Source organism: Rhincodon typus, chromosome 48 (genome assembly GCF_021869965.1).
Source record: "Rhincodon typus isolate 14 chromosome 48, sRhiTyp1.1, whole genome shotgun sequence".
Lineage (NCBI taxonomy): Eukaryota > Metazoa > Chordata > Chondrichthyes > Orectolobiformes > Rhincodontidae > Rhincodon > Rhincodon typus.
In genome coordinates this window covers 3106277-3122679 of record NC_063379.1, presented here as the reverse complement: position 1 = coordinate 3122679, position 16403 = coordinate 3106277, and the positions used below count along the sequence as shown (strand labels likewise).

Sequence of the window (16403 nt, the reverse complement as noted above, 5' to 3'; positions counted from 1 at the left end):
AACAGACCAGCGTAACCGAGTCTAGGGTCTACCTGGCCATTCCCACGATGGTGGCGGAGCTGCTTGGTTGGAATTTTTGTACCTTGTTGGGACTCTGTGCACCGCACCTCCAATGGGGCTGTGCCTGCATCCAATCCCGGCCGCCAGACGTAACACCTCAGCAACATTTTCCCTTTGGAAACCTCCGGGTGACTCTGGTGGAGTTTTCCAGGGTCCAGCAGCAACCTTTTACTTGGGACTATCGCTCTTGCTCCCAAATATGCCGTCCTCTGCGGTGATCTCGTCTCACTGAATCCAGGCAGGTTTCCATCCTGGTGGCGATGGCCCCTTTGTTTCCCACATCAATATCAGCCATTTTTACTTTTGCCAGGACAGGACCTCGCTGAGGTCTTGCGCAAATTTAAGGGTTGGAGTCCAGAGCGAATCTTGTCAAAGACTGGTTCTTCGACCACTGGCACTGCTGGGCTGCTATCGACTTCTGTGAGAACTGGGTGACCATTTAGCCAGGTATTGGTTCTCATCTGGATGTTGCTAAGCCAGTTAACTGTTCTATCCCACATTTAGGGGGACTTTCTTGGGTGTGCACTCTCCTGGATACCAGCCAATGAGTTCTCTTACTCAAGTCAGGCTTTGTGGGGCTTCTTTGTTGCCTCAAGTGCGCACATCTGCAGCAACTACAATGGTTTGCTGGCCCAGATTCTGAAGCATGTTTTAACTATTTGGATGAGGCTTTTGGGGTTTAGCTGTGGGTCGACATCAGTTCCTCTGCTCAGGATATGCCCTGCGTGAGGCTCCGCAGTTGCGTTCCCTAAGCTCAGTCGGACAAGTGAGAGTGTCCATGTCCCTTGAGATGCCCTGTCGCTCCCAGACTCCACTTTCTAAAGGTAAAGCCAGTTACAGCGCCCGTTTGAAGTCCTGTTAGGCTTTGGCTATTTTGCGTTTTTACATCATGAATCCCACATACCAAACCGTCTCTCAGCATCTCATTCGGGGTTAATCCCAAATCACAAGACTCTGCCAGTCGTCTTAACCTCCTCAAAAATCCTGATTACAATTTCTCCGGTTCTTGAGCAGTTGAATAAAACTGATAGTGTCTCAGAATTAGACGAGGCTCGGGGTCGTAATATTCCTTAACTAAATCTGTCACCTCTTGAAAGGTTTTAGAATCTGGTGTCTCTGGGAAAGTTAGGCTCCTAATAACCAAAAATGCTGCTGGTCTGCAGCAGTCAGAAGGATCATTACTTGTTTTCCATTCGGCCCCTGTCATTTGCCCGGAAAAAAAATAAACCATTCTTTCTCCGCCCCAGTCTTCAGCTGCAGGATCGATTGAGTCAAACTTCCCAAATAAAAGCATGATGCCAGAAATACTTACCCCAACTCAAAGATGACTGTTGCAAGTGAAGTTTCTTCGTTGCCACTGAAATAATGGCACAAAGGTCAGTATCCCATTACCAAGTCGGCTTTTACTTATACGTGCACAGTGTGTGGGCTCTGACAAAGTTAGCTCAGAGCCACTTCTCAGAATGTTTATATCTGTCAGCCAGGGCTCCCTAATTGGCCCAGGTTAACACCCCTATCAAGGGTCTCATAGTCAATGAGATCCAGATGTTCATAGTTCCAATTACTACCAAACATCTGACTTTAAACAGTCAAATTCGAGATCCAAAACTTCCATTTTATGAAACTACAGTTGCTCATCACAGATTCTACAGTTTGACTGAGGAAGTGGATGATCACAATTAAACTGCCAGTCATTGCCTCAGAGCAGTACAATAGTTGGGACTGACAGAGAGTGAGATAGAAAAACACAAATACACAGAGACAGATAGAGAGAAAACACCACAGAAAGAGATAGAGATGGAGAAAATAAAGAGAGAGGAGAGACAGAAAGAGAACGAAAGAGAAAAACAGATGTACAGAGTGAGAGAGACACAGAGAGAGAACTCAGAAAGAGACAAGATGGAGAGACAGAAAGAGAGAAAGGAAAAAAAAACAAAGACATACAGCGTGAGAGAGAAAGAGACAGACAGACAGAAAGCGAAAGAGAAATGGAAGTCTGTGATCAATGGTGTTCCACAGGGATTGGTGCTGGGTCCACTTCTGTTTGTCATTTATATAAATGGTTTAGATGAAAAATTAAGTTTGCAGATGACACCAACAGCGAAGAAGATTATCGAAGATTACAAAGAGATCTTGATGAATTTAGTCAATGGGCTGAAGAGTGGAAAATACAGTTTAATTTGCAAGACTTATACAACTAAAAGTAGGGCCCAGGATAATGTTGTAGAACAGAGAGAACTAGAGGTTCAGGTACATAATTCTTTGAATTTTTAATCATACATAGACAGAGGAGTTAAGAAGGTGTTTAGCACGCTTGCCTTCATTGCTCAGACCTTTGATCATAGGAGTTGGGACATGATGTTGAGGTTGTACAAGACATCGGTGAAGCATCTTTTGGAGAACTGTGTCCAGTTGTGGTCTCCCTGTTCTGGGAATGATATTATTAAGCTAGAGAGGGTTCATAAGAGATTTACCAGGATGTTACCAGGAATGGAGGGTTTAGGTTATAAGGACAGGCTGGATAGTCTGGGAATATTTTCATTGGAGCACAGGAGGTGGAGAGGTGACCTCTTATAAAATAATGAGGGGTCAAGATAAGGTGAATATCAGGTGTCTTTCCCCTAGGGTGAGTGATTTCAAGACTAGGGGCATATTTTCAAGGTGACAGGATAAAAATTAAAAAAAAATTAAGGAGGGGCAGAAGAGGTGGTGAATGCAGGTACAGTTACAATGTTTAATAGTCATTTGGATAAGTACATGAATAAGAAATGTTTGGTGGGATATGAGCAAAGAGCAGGCAGGTGGGAACAGTTTAATTTGGGATTATAGTCAGCATGGACTGGATGGACTGAAGGCACATTCCAGCAGGAGATGTGTGACAATCTCTAGCTCCCCACAGAAGCTTGCAGAGCAGCATGCTGTGGTGCAGATCGACTGGGCATAGATGAAGGATCTCAGAGGTAGTGACGTTCTCACCACCAGCTAAGCGATGCCTTGGTGCTTGTTGGAAAGTCCTGGTGATGAGGCATTCTGCCAAATGCCTTTGACAATCTGCCCAGGGAACCACCGGACAGGATCCACCCTCTCCTTTCCCCTCAGGGTCTCGAGGACACTATGCGCTGACCACTTCCTGATTTGACTGTGGTCAAAGGTGTTTCTCTTTACAAATTTCTCCACGAAGGACAGGTGATGACGAATGGTCCAACTACTTGGAACGTCCTGTGACAGTGAGGCCAGTCCCATCATTTGCAACACGAGGGACAGGTGGAACCTCAGTGCATACTGACACTTGGTGTTTGCATACCAAGGGTCCACGCACAGCTTGAAGCAGCTGCACACAAAGGTGGCCAGCAGGGTAAGGACAATGTTGGGTACGTTCTTCTCCTCACTTATCCAGAGATTTCCACCAAGGTGTCCATGTGGACATGGTCCATCTTAGACTTGCAGATGCAATGGATGCTGGCTCGGGTGACTGGAACAGCGCAGTTTTGGGGGATGGGTCGGACCTGCGTCAAGTACAACAAGAGAGAGAGTGCCTCACACCTGATGACCAGTTTTTACCTGGAGCAGTGGAGACGGAGCTGTGCTCTCAAAAGTTCCGTTTCCACCTCACCTCGGCAATGGGCTCCTCCCAAGGCTTTGTGTGCACCCCAGCTCCTCTGAGCCATATTCCCAGCACCTTCAGGTAAGCTGTCCTGACCGTGAAGGGGATTGAAGGATCAGTCAGCCCAGTTCCCAAAGAACATGGCCTCGCTCTTGCCTCGATTTACCTTGCCTCCCAAAGCCAGTTTGAGCAAGTTGCAGATGCTCATGGCTCTGCTGGCTGACAGTGGATCTGGGTAGAAAAAGGTGACACCGTCCATGTACATGGAGCCTTTGACCTGCAGGCCCCATGCTAACTGGTACAGTCACCCCTCTCAGGCTCGCATCCTTCCTGATGGACTCAGCAAAATGCTCTATACGAAGGTAGGACAGAGTGGGCAGTCCTGCCTGACTCCAGATCTGCTCGGGAAGCTTTCTGATTCCCTTTCTCGTTGATTGAGATGGCACTAACAATGTTGGTGCAGAGCAGTCAAACGCAATTTCTGATTCCCTCCCTAAAGCCCATTTTGGACGGCACGACCCACACGGATGTGTGCGATATCCTCTCACAGGCCTTCGCCTGGTCAAGGCTGATGAAGCATTCGGCCATTCCCTCCACGACTGCACATAGGCGATCGTATCCCTGAGGAGCATGAGACTCTCAGAGATCATCCTGCTCAGGTAGAGCACAGATTTGGTCAGAGTGAATCACAGATCCCAGGGCAGCTCTAAGGCAATGACCTTAGGCAGGATTTGATAGCCTGCATTCAGCAGTGAGATCAATTGGCCACACCATCTGCGCCACCGCACACTGTCACCGAAGTGGCTGCGGAGGTGGGGAGTAGACACTGCCACACATGTCCTATTGGAGTGTGCCTTCGATTTTAATTGAACTTTAACGTGCTGAATTAAGAAGCAGCAGTTCAGTTAATCAAGTCATGAAAAGTCTATGAGACACAACATTCAAGGATCTATCAGAAGGAAATCAGGCACCTTGAGCTTGTGGAGGAAGCACCCTGTTCCCTACTCTTTCTTTCTGTGCTGAGGGAGCGCCGCACTGTTGGAGGGTGAGTACTGAGGGAGCGGGCACTGTCGGAGGGTCAGTACTGAGGGAGTGCTGCACTGTCGGAGGGTCAGTGCTGAGGGAGTGGGCACTGTCGGAGGGTCAGTGCTGAGGGATTGGGCACTGTCAGAGGGTCAGTGCTGAGGGAGAGCCATACTGTCGGAGGGTCAGTGCTGAGGGAATGGGCACTGTCAGAGGGTCAGTGCTGAGGGAGCGCGGCACTGTCGGAGGGTCAGTGCTGAGGGAGCGCCGCACTGTCTGAGGGTCAGTCCTGAGGGAGCGCCGCACTGTAGAGGGTCAGTGCTGAGGGAGCGCCGCACTGTCGTAGCATCAGTACTGAGGGAGCGCCGCACTGTCGAAGGGTCAGTGCTGATGGAGCGGGCCCTGTCGGAGGGTCAGTGCTGAGTGAGTGCAGCACTGTCGGAGGGTCAGTACTGAGGGAGTGGGCACTGTCGGACGGTCAGTGCTGAGGGAGCGCCGCACTGTCGGAGGGTCAGTGCTGAGGGATCGCTGCACTGTCGGAGGGTCAGTGCTGAGGGAGCAACCTTCTTCATTGTTACCACGTACTTCAGCCAAAGAGATAGAGGCAGATGCTGAGACTCATTGTGCAGGGTCTATTTAACTTTGCCCTGAGGAAAAATAAAGTAACATTTTTCATACTCCCTCACAATGATCATTGCTATGAACAGAGATTGCATGGCCTCAAAATCCATGAGATCTATGTTAATCAGGAATGAATTTTCTAAAGGGTTACTGTCTCTAAATGTGCCAATTGTTGTGAAATTCTCCCTCCCCTTTCAGTTGTCAAACAGAAGGGCAGTACACTCTGAGAACGTTACAGCCGGCAATTTGAGGAAATGATTTTTCAAGAAACACTTGCAGCAACTGAAGTTGTGGAACGTAGAATGTTAGAATGTGAAAGGCTGCCATTCAGCCCATTGTTTAGGTGTGGGTCTCTGAAGGAGCAAGGCATGTTGTCTCCCTTTCCTGCTCTCTCCCTGTCACGCTATAAATATCTGAAGCAGGAGCCTTATGCTCTGTGGCTCCCCAAAGCTTTACTGACCCAGGAGAATTCATTTTATCCCTCTCTCTGTTCACTGCCACCCAGGCATAGAGCACAGAAGAGGCCCTTCAGCCAATCCAGTCTTTGCTGACCTATCTACACTAGTCCCTTTCCTGCACTACCCCATAGCCTTGAATGTTATGACACTTCAAATGCTTATACAGGTACTTGAGGAGTCACACAACACTTTATTCGTAAGAAATATCTTTATATGTGTATATATCACACACATAGACACAAACGCATGTATACACACACACATATAATGCAGTTTGGTTCTGTGCAGTATCATATCAAGGAAACAAACATTGTACCTGGCCTTCACCTAAGCAAACCAAAGGCATCCCTTCCTTAAACTAGATTATATTTACATGCATTTGAGGCACTAGGAGGGCCCACTAATTAAACACACCTCTATTTAACTCTAGCAGTAAAACCTCAGACAGTGATGTTTCCCAATGTGCCTTGACAGCTGTTGTCCCAAGTTTTAGTGCATCCCTCAGCACGCAGTCTTGGACCTTGGAATGTGGCAGTCAGCAACACTTAGTTGGGGTCAATTCCTTGTTCTGAAAGACCAACATGTTTCAGGTAAGAGCAAAGAGGGCCTTCGATCTGGTAGGGGGGAGTGGGGGAAAATGATAGCCGTTCCTCTGGCCTGGTACTCTGCTTCAAGGAGGTAAATTCATCGTCTCTGAAGTTAAGGAGGTGATGCGTGGATGCCTCTTCGTAACAGACATTATGTACAGAAACGCATGCCCCCCACCCTCCCACCCGGGACTAATTAAGATGCAATCCCCGATGGTCAAGAGTGAATGGCTGACCATCCTACAGCAGCTCTGGCTGGAAGCTTCAATTACACCATCAATGTGAACGGACAATGCAGGGGGAGGGGGGCTGACAGCAAACTGGGGACCACCACCCAAGTTCCTGATGGAAATGGTTAAAGTCGCTAAGCGACAGGATGGCTTCAGCATCGCTGCTGCTAGCAGAATGCAGAGTAGATACACCTGGTCATGACCGAAGGGTCTATCCACTCAAGGATAGATTTCCCGTTTGTGCCACGCGTGTTCCAGGTCAGATCCACTAAAGTTAAGCCAGTGTTTTTCTCCCCACCGCCTCCTGCTGGCCAACCACCACCAACAGGGCAACAACTGGGCCAGCAAGGGTATGTGGAAACTGACTGTGAAAGGGGTGGCCTCAGATAACACTGAGGGGCTCAAAAGGGGTGAGACACGTTGGAGAATTGTGAAGCCCCTCTTTGAGTCTCCTTCGGGCTGCTGGCAAACAGTCAAGGGAAACACAAAGATGTTACTTATCCTCAGAGGAGTTCAAAAGGAGAGAAAGCGATGGGGAGAACCCCCTTGAAACTCCACAAAACCTACTCCTGTTGCAGACGAATGGGATGGATACCACGGAGGAGGTGAAGAGCCAGCAGACCTTGCTCTTTGCCTCAGAGGCCTCCAGGATAACATTCAGATCCAGGGTCCGCACCACAGAGAAGGATGAGATGTGCTGGTGTTTGGAAGGTGTACAGGTAGAGCTCTGTGCTCAGCAGCCTGAAGGAAGAAGGAAAAGCAGCAGACCCCCAAACCCCTCCGCCTCCTCAGTAACGTCATCACAGTCTGACATACTGAAGAAAAGCAAATCCTTTGATGCCAGTCTGTATGACACCAAGCCCACAGACAGTGCAGGGTCCTGGTCGTTCCTGTCCTCTGTCAGGGAGGTCTAAGGCGACAGCACACGGGAGAAGCTGGACCACCCGATATCTCTGGATGACGAGGTCTGGGAAAAGAACAAAACTCCCGGAAGCGACAGCTTACCGGCCCGGTTGAATTCGGCTTTGTGCAACTTGATTGTCCAGGACCAGCTGGAGGTGTACGACAGTATGCTTCTCACAGGTAGTGTGTGCGAATACATGGGGAAAGGTATCATGGCCCTCATTTACAAGCAGAAGGGGCAGAGAGGGAGGAAATTACAAATGGGCCAACAATATCACTACAAAATCCTGTCTAAGGTCATCGCCAACCATGTCAGTTCTGCTCTGGGACTGGTGAGTAACCCCAAACAAGCCTGTGCTGTACCAGGCAGGACAAACACTGAGAGTTTTGCACTCCTAAGGGATACAGAATCACCAACATGCAGGACAGGGGGATGGGCGTGGGGATGCCTGCCTCATCAGCCTGGACCAGGAGAAGGGAGGGAATCAGCAATTATATCCAACTGCTCTACACTAACACCGTTGGTGCAGTTTCAATCAATGGGTGGGAATCAGAAAGTTTCCCGATCAGATCTGGAGTTGTGCAGTGCGGCCCAATCTTTCCTGCCTTGTTTGTGTGTTGTATATAGCCCCCCTGCTGAGTCCATCAGGAAGTCTGAGAGGGGTGATTATTCCAGGCAACGTAGAATTGCAGGTCAAAGCCTCCCTGTGCACAGACAACGTCGCTGTTTCCCACTTGGATTCGCTGTTAGTGCGTAGACATGTGAGCATCTGCAACCAGTTTGAACTGACCTTGGGAGCCAAGGTAAATCGAGGCTAGAGCAAGGCCGTGTTCTTTGGGACCTGAGTTAACCAAACCTTTCTCCCCTTCACCGATGATACAGATTGTCTGAAGATGCTGGGAACCTGGTTCAGAGGCACCAGGCTGTGCACAAAATCTTGGGAGGATGGCATCGTGAATGCAAAGTACAAAGGGAGCACCATTCCCTCTCCACTGTGAGTAAAAACCTGGTCATCAAGCGTGAGGCTGTTGTTGTATGTGATGCAGGTCTGGCCCATTACCGAGAACTTCTCTGTTTCAGTCACCTGGGCCATCTTCCACTTTATCTAGAGATCTAAGATGGACGCGTCCAAAGGGGCACTATGTACAAAACTGGATAAGTGGGGGGACGGGGTCAGGGGAGAACATACCCGACACCACCCTCACACTGATGGCCACCTTTGTGTGCAGCTGCATCAAGATGTGCGTAGACCCTTTGTACCCAAATGTCACTACATACTGACCCCTGTCCCTGATGTTGCGAAGGTGTGACAGGCCAATGGAACACTCCAAGCAGTTGGACTGTTCCATATTCTTCGTGAAGTAATGTGCAAAGAGAAATACCTTTGACCACAAGCCCATCAGGAAGTGATCAGCATGTAGCGTCCTCAAGACCCTGAGGGAAAAGGACAGGGTGGATCTTGTCACGTGGTCCTTTGAGCAGACTATCAAGTTATCTGGCAGAATGCCTTATCACCAGAACTTTCCAATGAGCACTAAATCATGACTTGGCTGGTGGTGAGAAGGGCATTACGTGTGAGTTCCTTCATATATGTTCTCCCCTTGTCCCTATGGGTTTCTTCCGGTGCCCTCCCACACTCAAAAGATGTGTAGGTAAGGTGGATTGTTTGTGCTAAATTGTTCTATAGTGTCCAGAAATGTGCAGGAGAGATGGATTAGCCGTGGGAGATTTAGGGATAGGGTGAGGAGGAGGGTGGGCTGGGTGAGATGCTCTTTTGAGGGTCATGTGGGCTCGATGGGCCGAATGGCCTGCTATGATCAATCCAGAGATCCCAATAAGGTTCTGGGCACCTGGGTTCCAATCTAGGGGTTGGGCTGGTTATCGGTCATCGCAGTCTGAAAGGGTTTGGGTGTGAACACAGTTTCCGGGATGGGAAGGGGTCCTTTCTGAGGTGTTGGGGGTATCGACTATCCGAGGGGCTGAGTGAGCACTGTCTGGGGTCTACATGATGGGGAACACAGAAAGAGGAAGATGCGCTTCCCTGAACATTTCCTCAGGGCCCCTGAGGTACGTCAGCATTATAATTTGAGTCACTGACCTCTTCCAGTTTCGAAAGATGCAGTTCTTTGAAAATAAGTGAAACAAATCACATGAGCATGTGTCTTAAACATGGATTGGAGGAAAACTATTATCAGTCTATCATCACTTGGACAGAATTTATAAAAGCAGGCACCCAAACAGGCCAACACAGTCGCAGCAAGAGGCAGTGCATGGGAAGATCCAACAAGTCATTTGCAGTTGCTCTCTGTCTCCCTGGAGCAGTCATTATTTGAGATCAGGTCTGTACAGTAATGTATAATAATTGTGTATGTGTGTAACTGTATGTGTATGTGTTTAAAAGAGCCAGTGTTGTACTGAGTGCCGAAGAATATAAGATCCTTCTGAGTTTCAGGCTGATTGGTCCTTGATTTTTAAATTAAAACAAAAACTGGCAAAGACGCAAAAGTGAAAGGTATAAAAAGCCTCAAGACTCGCTTAATTGGCATAAAGTGAATGCTGTAAACCTTCCTAAAGAGGTTGAAACAGAAGAGGCAAGTAATATTAGACTGACAAGATATATTGATACTCAGGCTGCAGGGGTATTGTCAGAATATCTATTCAGAATTAACTAAAGTCATTCAGATATTTTGTTTCACAGAAAGAAAAAAAAACAATCCAGGTGTATTAAACACACTTAGAGATGTTTTCCTAACCAACGTGTTCAGAGGTCTTACTACACTCCTCTGGAGCTGGTGGGAATTGAACTGGAAACTCCTGGCTCAGAAGTAAGGACACTACCACTATCCCTTTCTACCTTTCTCACCCTGTACAAGAGCCGTAACATTTGGCTGCAGACAAACATCGATTAAAAATAGCCAACTTGGTAAGTTATTCAAGAAGCGAGGGAGGAAGTAAACTACAAGCCGATCAGCCTAAATTCCACAGTGGGGAAACTCTTGGAAGCAATACTGAGGGACAGAGTTAATCTGCACTTGGAGAGAGGTAGGGATTAATGAAGATCGATGAAGAGTCAGTGTGGTTCTGTTAAGGGGAGGTCATGTCTGATCGACTTAATTGAATTCTTCAGAGGGTGACCACATGTAGATGAGAACAATGTATTTGGTGTAGTGGACTTGGACTTCAACAAGGCTTTTAATAAGGTCCCACGTGAGAGACTGACAGTAAGGGTGAGACCCCATGAGTTCCAAGGAAATTTGGCAAATTGGATCCACAATTGGAAGCAGAGGGTGAAGGTTGAGGTGTTTTTCTGCAACTGAAAGCTTGTGCCTAATGAAAGCTTGCAGGAGTCCTTATATTTATTGACGACATCTCCGCCTTCAACTCCATAATTCCAAACAAACTCATCTCCAGACTCCGGGACCTAGGTCTTTCACCCCCAAACCCGCCACCCTTCTGTAACTGGATTCTTGACTTCCTGACCAATAATCAGTAAGGAGAGGGCACAACACTTCCTCTACGATAATTGTCAACACTGGTGCTCACAAGGGATAGCAGATTGGAGGCTGAGAGGAGAGAAAATTAATTCATTCACAATGTGTTGATCCTTGGAGGTTGGTTAGCTCAGTTGGCTGCTTTGTGATGCAGAGCAACACTAACAGCACAGGTTCAATTCCCTCACTGATTGAGGTTACTGGGAAGTACTCACCTTCTGAACCCCTCCCAACGCCTGAGGCATCATGACACTCAAGTTCAACCCTCAGTTTGGAGCCCTTGCTGTTTCTGGTTTATGTGAGCAATTTTGAGTTGAATGTAGAAGAATTGATCAGTAAGTTCATGGATGATATGAAAATAGATGGGTGGTAAGTAATGGGGAAGGCAGCCTTAGATCACAGGAGGATAAAAAATGGCTTGGTCAAATGTGCTGATCATTGGGAAATGGAATTCAATTCAAATGAGTGTGGGGCGATGTACTTGGGCAGGGCAAACATGGCAAGGGAATATGTGATGATTAGAGGGAGCTTGACATGTGTGTCCACCAGTCATTGCATCCAATCAAGTTGATCACGATAGATGGATCAAATGGTGAAGGTGCATGGGATACTACCTCTATTAGTCAAGGCATAGAGTTTAGGCTATAAAGTTATGCTGGAGTTGTATACAATGTTGGCGGGGAGTAAGGGGGGCAGCTAACACGTTGTATGCAGCTCTCAAAACATGATAGGAGGGACGTGATTGCACTGAAGAGGGTGCAGGATGTTACCTGGTTTGGAGAAATTTCAGTTATGAATAGAGATTAGACAGATTGGGGTTGTTTTCCTTAGAGCAGAGGAAATTGAGAGGACATGATTCAGATGTATAAAATAACCAGAGGCATAGATAGGGTGGATAGGAAGGGAATTTTCCCCTTGATGGAGGAATCAATTAAGGCATATGGTATAATGACTGGGGCGTGGGGAAGGTGGGAGGTGGGAAATGCTGACATTTAAGGTAAGGGGCAGGAGGTTTAGAGGAGTAAGAGTCATACAGTACAGAAACAGACCCCTTCAGTCCAACCATTCCATGCCAACTGTAATCCCAAACTAAAATAGTGCCATTTGCATGCACTTGGCCCATATTTCTCCCAACCTTTCTTATTCATGTACTTACCTAAATCTTTTAAACAGTGTAAGTATACCCACACCCCGAATTCCTCTAGAAGTTCATTCCATACATGAACCATTCTCTGCGTAAAAAGTTGCCCGTCATGTCCTTTCTAAATCTTTCTTCTCTCACCTCAAAAGTATGCCCTGTAGTCTTGAGATCCCCCATCCTAGGGAAAAGGCACCCGACACTCACATTGTCAAAACCCCTTGTGATTTTACAAATCTCTATAAAGTCACCCCTCAACCTCCTACGCTATGGTGAAAGAGGTCCCAGCCTATCCAGGCTCTCAAACCCTCTATTCCCAGCAACATGCTGTACTTGAGGCTGTTTTCGTTAGAGAGAAGAAGGTTAAGAGGTGACTTAATAGAGACATACAAGATGATCAGAGGATTAGATAGGGTGGACAGTGAGAGCCTTTTTCCTCGGATGGTGATGGCTAGCACGAGGGGACATAGCTTTAAATTGAGGGGTGATAGATATAGGACAGATGTCAGAGGTAGGTTCTTTACTCAGAGAGTAGTAAGAGCGTGGAATGCCCTGCCTGCAAAAGTAGTGGACTCGCCAACTTTAAGGGCATTTAAATGGTCATTGGATAAACATATGGATGATAATGGAATAGTGTAGGTTAGATGGGCTTCAGATTGGTTTCACAGGTTGGCGCAACATCGAGGGCCGAAGGGCCTGTACTGCGCTGTAATGTTCTATGTTCTATGTTAAATCTTTGCTGAACCCTCTCCAGTTTAGTAATAGCCTTCCTATAACAGGGCCTCTGGATTGGATGTGGGTCAGGGTCCAGTTGCTAAAATGATGTCCTTATTGTCATTGATCTGAAGATCTGATTCAGTTTCTGCTTTTCATCAGATCCAACGAGAACAGACCTGCCGCAATGGCTGAAGGATGCAACAGCATTCTCCAAATGGCAGCCCTTGGAAGGCCTTTCAGGATTGGGATGTTATATGACCAACGTAGTGACAGCATCGTCACAGGTAAAGGCAGATCTGCCTGATCGTGATCTTTTTATCGTTCAGAATATAAAGTTCAGATATCACCTGGAGCAAGAAAACTAATCAGTAAAACTCTGAATGTGCAGCCCACCCTCGGAGCTGACCCTCCGACTGCGCCGCACTCCTGCGGTGCTGCTCTCTACTTCAGTCCCGTTGTTCACAGAGGCAGACAGTTCTGAAGAGACCCTTTGGCCTATCCAGCCTGGACTGCTGAACACACATGGCTGTTGACATTTGTCCCACTTTCCAACATTAGGCTCGGGCACTTGAATGTTCTGACACTTTGAATGCTCATCCTTAAACCTTTAAAAACGTTGTGAGGTTTTCTGCCTCAAATATCTTCCCAGACAGTGCATTTCAGATTCCCCACCACACTCCGGGTTTAAAAAAAAAGTTTTTGTTTTTGTCAAATCCCCTCTATTCTTCCAGGCTTTCACTTGAAAATGATGCCCTTTGTTATTGAGCCTTCAACTAAGGGGAAGTACTTGTTGAACACTCTACCAATGTCTCCGGGCTTCATGAACAGATTGTCGTTTTGATCCTCATAGGGCCCTACTCTTCCCCTGGTTATTCTCTTCCCCCTGACATATTTGGAGAATATATTGGGATTCTCCCTAAGCATGCCATCTCTTTGCTCTCCTCACTGCTTCCTTAAGCTTCGCCATCCCCCAGTCAATGAGGGCATCGCCGGCGAGACAGCATTTATTGCCCATCCCTAATTGCTCAGAGAGCAGTTAAGAGTCAACCACATTGCTGTGGGTCTGGAGTCACATGTAGGCCCAGACCAAGTAAGAATGGCAGTTCCCATTTCCTTCCCTAAAGGACATGAGTGAACCAGATGAGGTTTTTCCCAACAATCAACAATGAATTCACAGTCATTGTTAAATTCTTAATTCCAGATATATTATTAAATTCAAATTCCACCATCTGCCATGCTCGGCCCAGCCAATGATGTCTGCATCCCAAGACTAAAAATATCCTCTTTCGGTCGCTCTGCCAATTCTCTGTCGCTGCTCTGTGTGATCTTGTTTAACAGACTGCGCACAAAGACAAGGAGTTCACACAACTGTGGAAAGCCAGCCAGTATCATTGCATTTATCCAAACGTACCCTACTTGGTCAAATAAAAACACACAAAAAAAATGGCATGCATTATCATTTCCGGTTACAGATTCCCTTTGTTCATTCACGGGATGAGAACGTCACTGGCCAGGCAGCATTTATTGCCGTATCCCTAATTGCCCAGAGAGCAGTTAAGAGTCAACCACATTGCTGTGGGTCTGGCGTTGCATGTAGGCCCAGACCAGGTAAGGATGGCAGTCCTTTCCCTAAAGGACATAAGTGAACCAGATGGGTTTTTTTTTTGACAATTGGCAATGGATTCACAGTCATCATTCGATTCTTAATTCCAGACATTTTGTTGAATGCAAATTCCGTGCTACCTCAGACCTCTGTTGTTTTCTTCCCTTCGTACGTACTTGGTTCATCTTTTCCTCACAGGTGTCACACTGTGGGACTTGGTTGAGCTTCAGAAGGACATTGACGTGCAGCTGAAACCCAGCACCAACTTTGCCGTCATTTCCTCAGACTCCACCGAAGACAAAGCATCCTCCTTAGATGTGGAAGCCTCCCTCAGGCCCAGCTTTCCCGGGGGGGGGGGGGGGGGTGGAGCGCTGGTGGAGGTGAGTGGCTCAGCCAAATATCTGAACAACAAGAAAACCTCGAGGTAGCAATCCCGGGTCACTCTGCACTACCGAGCTACCACCTGGTTTGAGGAGCTCACTATGAGCCAACTGGGGCCCCAGCACATTACCTACTATTCCATCTTCGAGCAGGGCTCAGACACTCATGTTGTCACGGGCGTGTTGTACGGAGCTCAGGCCTTCTTTGTGTTTGACCAGGATTGTTCCTCCACCGACAACGTGCAGGACATCCAGGGAAACCTAGAGGTAATGATCAGAAAGATCCCCACGTTCGACATCGACGGAATGGGCTCTGTTGACATGTCGGATGAGGACATGAGACGTGTGGAGAAATTCCACTGCACCTTTCAAGGAGACTTCTACCTCAATAAGAGCCCAGTGAACTACCAGGAGGCTGTTAAAGTTTACTCGATGCTGCCCAATCTGCTGGGTGATCACAGAGAGAACACTGCTCTCCATCCGGGCTGAGGGAAAAGGGGAAAGCAGCCTGGAGGAAAAGTTGGAGCAGAAAGGATGATCTCCGTTCAGGTACAGCTCACTGGATGCTTGGCTCAAGAAGAGGGAGAAGGAAGTCAACACAGTGAGGGTGATTCTGACCAGGCTGGAAGGACTGGAGATTGTGACCCAGAGCCAGTGGAACACAATCCTGGTGGATCCAATGCCCTACACCCCTCCGCACCAGGTGCCGAACGAATCAGGAGCGCTGGGGCCGAAATGCGTTTAAAAACGCGACAAAAAGTGTTTTTTTAAATAACTGAAGAGGGCGTGCCAATGCACACAAGCAATGCACATCAGGTACCACCACAGCACCACAAAATAAACAGCTGGGCTGAGAGGGGGTGTATGTGAACCACCCCGACCTTCAGTTATACAGGACTGCTGCATGAAACACCTTCTACCCAGATCTGCGAAAGAAAGAGGGAGGGCTTCCACGCAGAGAACAAAAAGTACATTTACGCGGCAACTCAATCCCAGGTTCAGTTGCAGAGCGCTGCGAAGTATTATGCCAATTATTTAACTAATTAATAAGCAGTAAACCTGCCAGTAGCTCTTGTGGCACAGTGAGTGTCCCTACCTCAGAGATAGATGGCCCAGCATCAACCCCACCTGCTCCAGAGGGACATCATAACATTTATAAAGAAAATGTCTAAACGAAAGAAGATCAGAAGTGATTCTAGTGCATGAGTGCTGCATTTACTATAACACTTTATCAACGGATCAACATCAGTATTGGGGTCCTGACGAACAAAAGGGAGCTTGACACTATTTGGTAGTGATGGGGAATGGACAACAGGGCCAGGGGTGGGACAGCAGCTGCGTTTGGGAATGAAAGCTGAATTGATTGACTGTTCCAATATTCCCTGCCAGGAAAGGAGCAACGGATTGATGCGTCCTAGATGAGCGATTTGGAAAACCGCTGCTTCAGTGGGATCAGTGGCTCAATGGATCAGCAGGCTCCAAATGAATGGCCACACTAATTGGTACTCAGCAATTATGGGCTGGAAACCACAGCATGTTTTCCCTGCCCAATTTCCCATGGTCGCGTACAACTCTGCAAGGGTGCAG

At 47.5% G+C, this 16403-nt stretch overlaps 1 pseudogene; it reads left to right on the top strand.

Moving 5' to 3' along the window:
• Nucleotides 1-13017: 13017 nt before the first annotated feature.
• Nucleotides 13018-15561, top strand: LOC125488008 (annotated as a pseudogene).
• The last annotated feature ends 842 nt before the right edge of the window (nt 15562-16403 follow it).